This window comes from Carassius gibelio, chromosome B3 (assembly GCF_023724105.1).
Source record: "Carassius gibelio isolate Cgi1373 ecotype wild population from Czech Republic chromosome B3, carGib1.2-hapl.c, whole genome shotgun sequence".
NCBI lineage: Eukaryota > Metazoa > Chordata > Actinopteri > Cypriniformes > Cyprinidae > Carassius > Carassius gibelio.
Window position 1 is genome coordinate 13,081,618 of NC_068398.1, and position 12,414 is coordinate 13,094,031.

Here is a 12,414-nt window from a genome sequence, read left to right on the forward strand (position 1 = left end):
ATATGCCATTTTGTATTTGCTCTTAGAGCTATTAGAAATCAGAGGGTGATGTTCACTGTCATTGGATTCAATGTGACAGAAAATAGAAAAACAGACTTCATACATGTAGATGATAAGGAGCCATCAGCCATGAACGTGGGTAAAACGGGAGATTCTTTTCCATTCTGCTCACATTTGCTAATGCAGTGCTGAGCCACAGTGTCTGGTGACATCGCTGCCGCACTACTGCCCTCTGCTGGTCACACATGCGTATCATCCTGAGAGCTGCACCCAACTACATTAACAGTTTTGTCCTAAATCCCCCCTTTGAAAAAAAATAAAATAAAAAAATAACCGGAACAGCTTTGTTTTTGTTTCTCATTACTGATATCATCTTGCATTCCATAGCAAAGAATCAGTTCATTTACCACAATGAAAATGAAAGCGGATCATTACATTTCCAACTAAATTGAAAACAGGAGAAAAAACTGACTTATTAGAAACAAGCTACATTGTAATAACTCATCGTTCTCACGCCTAGGAAATAACTGTGCGTGTAGCTGTGCTGCTGAAGACAATTAATTTTGATAGAATGTGTTTATTGGGTTTGTACACACAACTCTGGCTGGTTTCTGTTAATGATACAAGAAATAGAATTCAAGGTTAAAAACATACTCTAACCACAATAAGGGAATGTAAGAGCACAGTTATAACATATACTCAGTTCTGCAGTAAATAGGATTGTTGACATTAACACAAACGTTTGGCAACAATTTGGACAGATTTTTGCATGAGATTTGTACATTCAGACCCATGAGTATAAAACAGCAGATGGGTTGAATGAAAATGCAATTTCACTCCCTTACAGTAGGTGGCGCTTACAGAAAAACGGTTCTGAAACTTGAAACAGAGAAAGAAACACCAACTTTAACATATTTTCAAATACAGGGGTATTTGTGACCCTGGACCACAAAACAAGTCATAGGGTTAAATTTTTTGAAATTGAGATTTATACTTCATCTGAAAGCTGAATAATAAATAAATTGGCTTTCCATTAAAGTATGGTTGGTTAAGGATCGGACAATATTTGGCCGAGATACAACTATTTGAAAATCTGGAATCTGAGAGTGCAAAAAAATCTGAATATTGAGAAAATCACCTTTAAAACTGTCCAAATGAAGTTCTTAGTAATGCATATTACTAATAAAAAAAAGTTTTAATATATTTACTGTAGGAAATTTACAAAATAACTTAATGGAACATGATCTTTACTTATAATAACCTTACAATAACTTTGACCATACAATGTATTTTTGGCAATTTGTGCTTCAGGGTCACGTTTATGCTTTTAAGCGCCACCTACTGTCAAATGTTGAATTTGTTTTCATTCAGTTTGCCATTTCGTCTTCACCGTGGTGATATTAAACAGCAACATCAAACACAAGAGTACAAAGACAAGAGCCACTTCCTCTGAAATTCACTGCCACTTAACTCCGTGTTCAAGAGCGCCACCAAGACTGAGTTTTATGTAACAGCAGCACCTCCGGGCATGTGACCAAAAGTTGACCAACTTTATTCACAGTGATGGAAAAGAAATGAGAACATTAGTGTATTAACAACTTAAAAGTTTATTAACAAATAAAACACTTGCATCCAAAATAGCTTCTTTTGAATAAATGAATAAATGACTTCACAATCGTTTATTGTAATTTAAAATAAATGTATGAATGGAATCCAGATGTACTACATTCATCACGTTGTCCTTGTCATGTCACCTACCAGTGTCAGTTGCTTAGCTTCAATGCCTTTCACAAACCCTTTCCCATGGCCTTATGGGACTGTAAAGTGTCCACTGAAAGTGCCCCTCTAAATCTCACCAGAAACTGCAGGTCATCGGGGTTATTTTTGCCTACTGTTTTATAAATACTGTGAAGTCGGACATTTGTCTACTGTTCCTCTCCAAGAAGGGAGGTATGAATTCAGATGCAGTCAAAATGTTCATCACCCTGAATTTCTGTGCCAAACATTCATCTTGGTGAGATGAACAGGCCTTAAGTCACCTATTAAAGCTTGCTGACCCAACATGAGGGACCTGGACAGAGAGTACTCTGTCACTGTGAAGCACCATCAAAGCTCTCTTAAACCGTTCCTTCCCCCCAGTGTCTCATGGGATTTCCCCTGCTGTTACTCAGAGTGTGCATGAAATCCCCTGCTGCTCTGCCATTAGGACTTGCCATAGTCCAGTCAGTCTGAGTCAGTGGGCAAATCATGACTCTCTCTATGCAGTGCGCAACTGCTATGAACACATACTGTCAAACTATCACTCTCAATCTCACTTCCACATGCTGGAATCATCTGAATCAGTGTCCAAACGTCTGATACAATATTTAGTCCCTCTTGGAAGTGTTCTAGACCTTTCCTTTCTCTTTATGCATCCTGCATTGTGTCCTTCTGACGATGGCCCTGAGAGTCAAAAGTCGCTCGTACTCGCTGCATCTTGATTCAAAGGAGATGCTCCGAAGGGAGTGTGGGCAGAGGGGGTTTATTTCATAGGAATATACAGAAACAGCTGTTTTACCTCTAATTAAAGGAATGTAGCAGGTGCCACCTGCACCCCAGCAGTGTGGGGGCACACCTGGTTGAATTAATTTGATCCAAAGTGGTTCAGACAGGGCTGCTCGTGCTCTGGTGAGGCATTCAGACACAAACACATATTAGGCTAGTGAAACTGAACACCTGCTTAGCTGGAGATGCAAAAGTGCCCCATGCAACAGTAAGAAGGGGCCTCTATCCTAACACTGACCACTGGGACTCTCTTTAGTGAGGTATGGGGGAGGTTCTGGAGAGAGCTATCATTCCCATTCATCTCAATAGTCGTTGCTAAACATGAGCAACAGGAGACCGGCACGGTATTGGTTCACGGACATTCAGTTATTATTTTATTTTAAACAAAGTCATTAGTTAAGTTAAAGAGATCGTTCTGCCAAAAATGACAATTCTGCCATCATTTACTCATCTTCAAGTTGTTCCAAACCTGTATGAATTTCTTTCTTCTGCTGAACAATTTCTGGTTCCTACTGACTTCCGTAGTATGTTTACATCCACACTGGAGGTCAGTGGGAACTACTGTTTGGTTGCCAGCATTCTTTAAAAAATATCATCTTTTGAGTTCAGCAAATGAAATAAATTCAGGTTTGGAGCAGCTTGCCTTGAGAGTAATAATGTTTTTTAGTGAACCATCCCGTTAACATCAACTATGAATGAATCAAATATGACTGTTCATATGAACCCTAAACTGTGCATTACATTCTGTTCATATTTTCATTTACATGTGCACTACATGTATTCCCAACAAAACCTCATTTAGAAAAGAGAAAGACCATGTAATAATGTCATTTAGATGTGTATACATGAAGGATTTCCAATCTTTTTGAGCCATCAATCTGATTACTAACAGATCATTTGGGTGCAGGTAAACATATGTGCTGATAAAAAGAGAATTTTTTTAATTATATTTAATAAAAAACAAAAATGAAATTTAAAAGTATATACTAAATGTATTCATTTTGGTTTCATGTGGTTTTGTAGCATTTGTTGTTTTACTGAAATACAGGCCGCCTTACATTGCAAGTGTCTCTGCTAGTGTTAAGCAGACTAGGTTCATGAATGCTATTTACTCATTTAAAGCTTTCCTTTTTGTGATTTCACAGTGCGTTTAACTTTAGGACCTTCATTTGTCACCTTCGCAGGGCTTCTCCCATGTCCATTAGAAACGACGGTAGAAGTTTGCAACCCTTAACCTTTAATAGTCTTTACGCATTCATAAATTGCCTTCAAGATGCACAGGGGCACTGCAGTGGTCATTATTTACATTGACAGGCTGCAGCGTGGAAGAAGCACCAGGATGCATCCCAACACAAGTAGAATGGATTCCATCAAACATCAAAAAAACAAATCCTAGGCATATTGACGTTCTTTTGTAGAGGACTAGACAAAAAAGAAATAAAAGTCAGTTCTGGCACGTGATTAGGATTATTGATACCCTGGTGTTGTTTTGTCATTGAGGGTGCACTTTGGTGTTAACATCTGCCAGGTATATATGTGCGCTATGTCAATTTGTCTGAAATGCAGCCTTAGGAAATGCTGTGCATTCTTGTGCACTGGTTTCTTTTGTGTCACAATAAAGCATTAATTTCATGAGTCAACAGGCTATGACTGGCGGCTTATGTAGAACTAAACAGTGTTTAATTGGATTCTGATCCGTGGCAACACAACTGCAGGGCTCTTTGCCTTTTTTTCCCCCTTTTGCTTTTTTTCCAGAGCACCTAGAGCATAATGGAGGCGATTACTTCCCCCCGTCTGGTGACTTGGTGACTTGGTATTGTGAGCCCCTGGGAAGGTGCTGTTTACGGTCACACTTCACATTGCCCTGATGCCCTGGAAAAGAGCCTGGCAGCATCGCTAATGCTGTCGGCTGCTGCACTGCCACTGCAGAGGCCAACTAGGTGTCATGCTGGATTAAATTTTAATTGATTACGAGTTACGACCACAAAGATCATCTGCTGGCTGACTGACATGCTTAGGACACAATTCATTTCACAACCCATGAGTGAAATCTCTTTTAAAAATCAGGCTAAGGTTTCAACATTCAAGAGACTTTCTTCCTGTAATCAGTTAACACACGTACACAAATCTACACCAGTTTATGGGGAATACACACTATTTTTTATTGAAGGATAAAGGCTGTCTGATATTTAGACATTTAAAATGTAGAGTGAAATAATTTTTTTTTTTTTTTGGTCAAAGGGATTAAAAAGACCCATTTTGATTTGTAATATTCAAAACAAGAACTAATTTAAATGTCAGTGGATAAATTAAGCAAAGCATGCTTTTCACTAAATAAGTAACAACTGTGATGAATAACTCTCACTTATAAGCACTTATAAGCATCTAATAAGAATGCTGTAAGAAAAAAGTTGCAAAGAAAACAAAAAATTACTGATGTTTTAAAAAAAATATATATATATTTCAGTCTTTGTACGATATTCCCAGTTGAATTAAATGTTATTTGACATGTCTTTGAAACTCAGATATTGTTAATATTTTTTACTGTAAATCCCATACCATATTTTTTATTTCTGTGTAGTTGTTACCTATATATGTAATTAAAACTTTTGAATAAATACTAAAAGAAAAAGAAAAAAAACTTTAATGATACCGTTTTCAGGCGGTCAAAAACTGCATTAAAAGCATGCATGCTCACAACGCTGCTTCATTCTAATAATCACAGAAAAAGTATGATACATCACCCAAACCTGATCCATACAAACCCTTAGCTACAACACAGAAAATTCAATATCTTTTCATAGGCCTATTCTCCTTTTTTCAGCTCCTCTTTTAGTTTTCCTTTGTCCCCTGCAACTACCCACAATGCAACACCCAACATTCACCAGCTAGCAAGTATTTTTCCCCTCAAAGAATAATACATTTTTAATGCTGTTATGACTAGTGTTAAGGTTAGGTGCAATACAAATAAATATATATTATATAAGATGCAACCCCCATATGCTCTTGATTGCTCGTGTAACCTCATACAAATATATCCACAAAATTCAGTGCAGCAACATTTCATACTCATATATATTATACACACAAATGATAAATGACAACATAACAAAAGCCTTGTATTTATAACATCACACTTGTATTTTTTCTTTCATTGCACTGCATGCGGTAATTGGTTAATGATTTCTCCAGTATGCGTTCCATTAATAACCTCTTCAAACTCATTGCAAAAAAACTCTTTATGAAATATGTTCATCTTCAGCAAACATTTGGAGCCGACCACACCACTCCAGGAGGCCGAGCTCTGGCCTGCCCTGCTGGATGAGGCTGAAGTGCTGAAGTGTGCTCGGGAAAACAGCCAGCAGGTGATGTGAGTGCTGACAGCCTACGGACAGGCATTACCATCATCATCATCATCAGGCCCTCGAACTTCAACACAACACTCCCCTTCCCCTTCCTCCCCACAGTGTGCGCCGCATTTGAATAATACATTCTCCTCTCCAGCAGAGACAATCCAGCCTCCTCCTAACGAGAGCTAACAAGTACAGTGTCTCCTCCACGGTACCATTCATGTTTACTACAGACCCCAGCACCAAGCACAAGGATGTCAAATGCTTTTTTCTCAGTAATGTTGACCAAGAGTATTTCATCACTTGCCATTGCCAAATTCTGCACACTTCCTGTTACAGACTGAATGTTGTAACATTATTTTTGCAATCTTGCAAACACATACATGCAAAGGAAATAGTTGATGTGACACGTAAATTATAGACTGTGCTACACAACACCTGCAACAGGTCTGGAAAGATCAAGAGATCACAGAATGCACTTTACAGATTACAGGGGAAAAAATTTGAGCTAAAAAATCTTTTTCTTTTTCAAAAAGACATTTTTGGAAGAAAAAAATAATAATATTATTATTATTATTATTATTTATATATATATATATATATATATATATATATATATAAATTTATAAAATATATAAATATATATTCTTTTTTATTATTACTATTATTATAATTTTTTTAGAAAATAGATTTTCATTTTCTATTTATTTTAAATTGCAAATTTGGGGAAGGTTTTTTTTTTTCTTTTTTTTTTGGATTTATTAAAATCTAAATAAATTTCTTACAAAATAAGATGCCATTAAATATAATGAAATACCTTAAAAGAGTCAAATGGGTTTTAAAGTGTTGAAACTAGGAAATGGTTCATTTCTTTTAACAGGAATAATCATGCAAGGAAACTTTTGCATGCAAAATTTGGGACAGATAAATTGTTTGGTTCGGGCTTTTTTTTTTTACTATAATGAACTGAATATCTATTCAAAATATTATATCAAAATGATGTCATAATAGAGATGGTCAAGACCTCTGAAGTGCGACAGGTCAAAATACAGTTTGATGTTAGCTATATGTTTTCTAGTTTACTTTTATGTAACATAATACCAAAAAGACAAAAGTTTCAGTGTGTACAGTATTCATGAAGTGTCTTGAAGCTGAGAAGTCTGTCATGCGATGCTTAGTCCCCAGATCTACAGAATCAAGAACTGTTTCACTTTATTTGAATCCTTTGAACAAACATCACCCATAAGTCACCATGCCTCAATCCAAATGTTGTATTACACAGCAGGGTTAAACCAACAACCAATATTTCACTCTGTTTTACATTTTAGTGTATATTATCACACATTGTTCATGTCACACGCTGACCTTGTTTACAATCACAGAATCGAAGACAGAACTGATCGAGGTTGTATGATTAATTCAAAAAGCAGCTCTATTCATGCTGCATGAAGTCTTCAGATTTAGACAAACCACTTACAGTAACTATTGCACAAGAGGAAATACAATCAATTATAATTTATATATTACTTCAACACATCTAAATATGAAAAATATGAATACCCTGAGTTTAAGAGAAATGTGTACCCAAGGTCACCAAAATAGAAAGAGAAAGCCATGATAATGTAACGGTTTCATTTTATTATTATTATTATTATTATTATTACATTCAATGAATATAGTTTTAATAAAATTGCTATTGATATTTAAAAAAAAATGAACACTAAACATCAGTTTACATATGGTGGATTTATAAAAAATAATTGAAGTGCCACAGGCCTGTATTTTAAACCTTTTCTTTTTGTTTTCTTTTTTGTATAGGGTTCTTTTTTAAACAATAATATGGCCAAATAAAATGTTCTTCTTAATTTTTCTGGTAATCAGATAAAGGCATAAAACAGTAATTTAATTGATATTAATAAAATGAAAAACCCTTTTCTTTTTTGGCAAACAAAGTGCTGCACAACAGAGGTTTAAACAGTGAGTTTCACCATCCACCATTCATTCATTGCGGATATTATGCCCCCTTTACGCGTGATATCAAATGCTTCCACAGATTTGTAGTATTACTATAGAATTTTACCTGAGCATTGCCAATCACGCAAATTGTCGACAGTATCTCCGCCAACACTGAATAAATGAGTGACAGACTTTATGTTGTAACATTGCGCAAGGTTAATAAGGATGACATCTAGTGGAGAAGACTAATGAAAAGTTTCACAATAATCAGATCTTCTTTCAAATGTTTGCTGAAATAAACACCAGAAAAGATCAATTTGCGGCTTTTGATAATCAAATTTGTTAACCTTCAAGAGGGACGTCTATGTTTAGAAACCCATGTCAAATCAATGCAAGTTACATTTAAAAAAAAACATGTCTGAAGACTTTATGGCAGTTTTTCCAAACCCCCTGTATCTCATGTTTTTAAATAAAGAAAGTAGCCTATACTCTTTCAGTCCTTTGTATTAAACTATACAAACATGCATGGTGCTGTTTTTTTAACAGTTTAAGAAACTTTATTAATTATATATGGTTTATAAACATTATTTTAAAGATTATGCACTTTTTTCAAAGATAGTTGTGTTATTTTATTACAATTATAATATTTTGCTCGATGCGCCCTCTTGTGGCCTCAGGAGAGAAGCCAAAAGCTTTTTTGAAATTATGCCTTTTAAATTCTAAAATAATATAACTAGTAGAAAATTCAAACTTAGTTTTTCAGTCATTTTAGCCGCCCTAATCCATGACACTTTTTCTTTTTACATTAGATATTTTTTCATCAACCCCTTTCTTTTCATATTTGAGAGTCAGATGTGGCTTTTTCTTTGAAGTGTCATCTAAAGGGCCAGTGTCTGAGAACGTTCTCTGATGTGGATGAAGCAGTTGAGTGTGTGCTGTTCAATGCAGCTTCCAGTTGTGCACCTGTGAGCAGTCAGTCTTTCAAACTTCAGACTTTATACTCATTCTCTTGTTGTGCAACTAAGCCAACCATATTTATTTCTGTGCTGGTTAGATCAAGACTGTGTTCCTCTTTTGTATGGAACAGACTTAATCTCTCAAAAGAACAACAAACTGATGCGTTTCTAAAGAAACGTGTTTCTGTTTAGTCATTTTTCAAACCTAAATTTGAGTTGCACGTGACTTGCAAGAAACTCAATATTTCATCTGAAAAAAAAAAAAAACATTGTACTGCAATTTCCATGCTTCATTAAGCCACATTTTCAACTGTGATGACAGTAAAAAAGGTTTCTCCAGAACCAAATTAGCACATTAGAATGATTAGAGTGAAAAGGTTTGCTAGTAACCTGGAGTAATGGATGCTGAAGATGAGGGTATTTTGCCATCACAGTCAAAATTAGAATTTTAAAATACAAGAACACACAATTCTAAAATATATAAAGAAAAGAGTTATTTCAAATAGTAAGAATAATTCAGAATAATTCAGAATTTACTATATCTTTTTTGAGAGGTATCGATTCGATCAATTAAATGTTACCTTGGTGAACAGAAGAACTTAAGACATAAAAATCTCCAATTTCAAACTCTAGCAAGTAAAAAAAGGCAATTTATAGTGTTAAGCAACTGAATATTAGCATAAGAACAACAGTATTTAAAAAAAGTTGTCAGAAATAAATGTGACCAGAAATGTAAATATGTATTGTATTGATATAATACATTTAAAAATGAATGATAGCATCAGCAAAATAAGGACAGAGTCAGTTACCACATCCAAAAAAATAAAAACTCTACAGAAGCCATGACAAAGCTCAACTTAGCAATGACAGAGCTTCTCATCGACTGACTGTACGACACAATTTCACCATCCAGCTAGATTCATAAACAATTATCCCATCAAGTTTGGTCAGAAATCTTGGAGTAATCTTTGATAACCAGCTGACCTACAAAGACCAGATTGCAAAGATATCAGGAAGATCATGCCCTTCCTAATGAAGCATGCTGCACAACTTCGCATCTAGGACCTTGTCAGAGCTGTTCTGGCTGTACTTCAATTAAATGCAATGATACGTCTACATATGATTCAGAACGCAGCCGCATTAATTCTTCAACAAGCTCAAGAGAGCCCACATTACACCTCTATTTATCCCTCTCTGCACTGGCTATAGGTCGCAGCTCAGGCCATTAATGCTTGCATACAGAACAACCAACACTCTCCTACTTTCACTCGCTTTTACAAGTTTACATTCTCTCTAGAGGTCATAAAGTGAGCCATGCCTTGTTTATACAATCTCAGAAATGCAAAGTTGCATTCCAGAAAGTCACTCACTGTTCCTTGCTAGCAGAAAGATCTTCACACACTTAGTCTGGAATGCCATGCAGCTGAAAAACAATTCCTCTATATGCTTTCGCTTTTTCTTTAAAGGTGCCACAGAATGCATTGATACAATTTTCAATTGTTCTCTGCTCTCCACAGAGTGTGTTTGCAAAGTTTTATCTTAAAATACCCCACAGATCATTTTTTATAGCTTTTTGAAATTGCCACTTTTAGGGAATATCAAAATGCTGTTTATGTGTATGTCCCCTTTAAATGAAAATGAGCTGGTCCTCCCGCCTCCCTTCCTGTGTTGCCAAGTCCACAGTTTTCCTGATGAATTGTGCTTGTTTAACACTATTGCCATGGGTAGCGTTTTATGTCCGCGTAAGGATTTTGTAATGCTCCCTTCTCAGAATATAATAATAATAATAACAAACTTTATTTTCTATATAAACTTAATTTCTTCTTTAAATGTAGATATCAAAGCGCAAATACTACTGTTACTGTATAAAATAATACAACAAGCAAAAAATATGAAAAGAAATACAAATCAAAACAACAACAAATAAAACAATTTTAAAAATAAATAACACAAATGTTTAATAAAAATCTACCCTAAAAAAATGCGAAGAGTTTTAGCTTGCCTTATATCAAAAGGTTATGGCCAGAGTGCCTTAATAGCACTTCTTGTATTTATTGCCTATTTATGATGAAAAATCGCTTCGTGTATTCCTCATTTTTAAGACACATCGGACAAAGCTTCTGCTAAATGAATAAACATGTATGTAAGTGTTCTGGCCACATAAAATCTAAAAGTTCTTATACTTGCATATCTCACATGAAATCTTGTAAATAATGATATCATTGTCCTTAAATGCCATACATCCCACATTTTATTGTAATATCACATATGATGCAAAAATGGTCAGAAGCAGCCTTGACTGAAGGTTATGATACATGGGGATTAACTTTTTAAGCAACCTGCCTGACATCATAGACTGGAATATGAAGACATGCTGCATTGTGAAATGTGTGCAATATGCTGAGTGTTTCTCAGCATTCATTTTATTCAGTGTAAACATAACACACACACACACACAATTTAACAACTGCAGTGTTAAAATCTTATGTAAAACCTCACTGTGTCCCCCTAAACACCTTCACAGATCATCTAGCTGCGCAAACATCTGAATCTTTAACAGCTGGCTCTTTCCCACAGAGCAGTCTGCTCAAGGGTCATGGGAGAAATCAAGGGTAAATTAAAAAGCAAACAAATGCTGTCATTTAAGTAACACATAAAACGGATTGACGCATCAATGAATGTCCTTCCCAGTTCTAGCGGTCAATATACTGCAGCGATGCTGACCTAAAAGATACAGCTGTATTATATGTGCAGCATCCAATCAAGTGGCCTAGTTTGTAAACAGGCTTGTTGACTCAGCAGCAGAGGGTTATGAACACATCAGCAGAACACAAGACATAATCACTGTTTTCATTATATCGTGCTGCATCACTTTTTTTTATTCTTGGGAAATTTAAATATTGCTTGAGGCTTAGGGTTTCAGATCATTGTTTAGCCCTTCACAGTGCTCCTCATGAAAGCTTAGCTATCTGTAACTAGGAATGAATTATTTATTAGCTTTTTGTCTTTTACATGATACATCACAGGGTTGGCAAAAGGTCATGTCTGTGATACATATGGAACACAGGCCTCAGATAAATAAACAATAGTTCTTACAGAATATATATATCATGCACTGAACACACTGCTTCCATTCACTTGAAACAACCTTGACTGTAAGGAGTTGCAATCAGAACTAAAATGGGCAATATGTCAATCATCATTAAAAATCATAAGACAAATTAATTGTCTATTTACTGTCTGGAAGTAGGTCTAAGCGCTAAACAATAAAGGCCAGATTTTTCCAGTTTATTCATTGTTGTTTCAGAATAGAAACATCTATTCTGTATTAACAAATTAACATTTAAATCAACTAATAAATAAACTGTTGAGAATATGCAGGTGTTATAGCTATGTGAACGTTACAGAACTTCCTCTGTCGAAAGGCCATGGTCAAACCATGTTTTTGTTACCTGTCAGGTGCTTTTTGGTCTTGTTTCTTCGATCTTCCTGTTGATTTTAGGTTTGTTTAAGCCATTGTAAGGAGATGTTAAATTGATAACACGTTAGTTTGACAAATGCAAACTCACTAACAAAAGCCGCTTAATCTTCATTTGTCGCGCTCTAAA

At 35.4% G+C, this 12,414-nt stretch overlaps 1 long non-coding RNA gene across 1 annotated transcript in view; it reads right to left on the reverse strand.

Moving 5' to 3' along the window:
- The window catches only part of LOC127953259 (uncharacterized), an 88,278-nt gene extending 75,864 nt beyond the window's left edge, over positions 1-12,414 (reverse strand). Inside the window, exon 1 of the long non-coding RNA XR_008153127.1 lies at positions 12,259-12,414. This is a non-coding gene — a long non-coding RNA (uncharacterized LOC127953259). The remainder of the gene's footprint in view (positions 1-12,258) is intronic.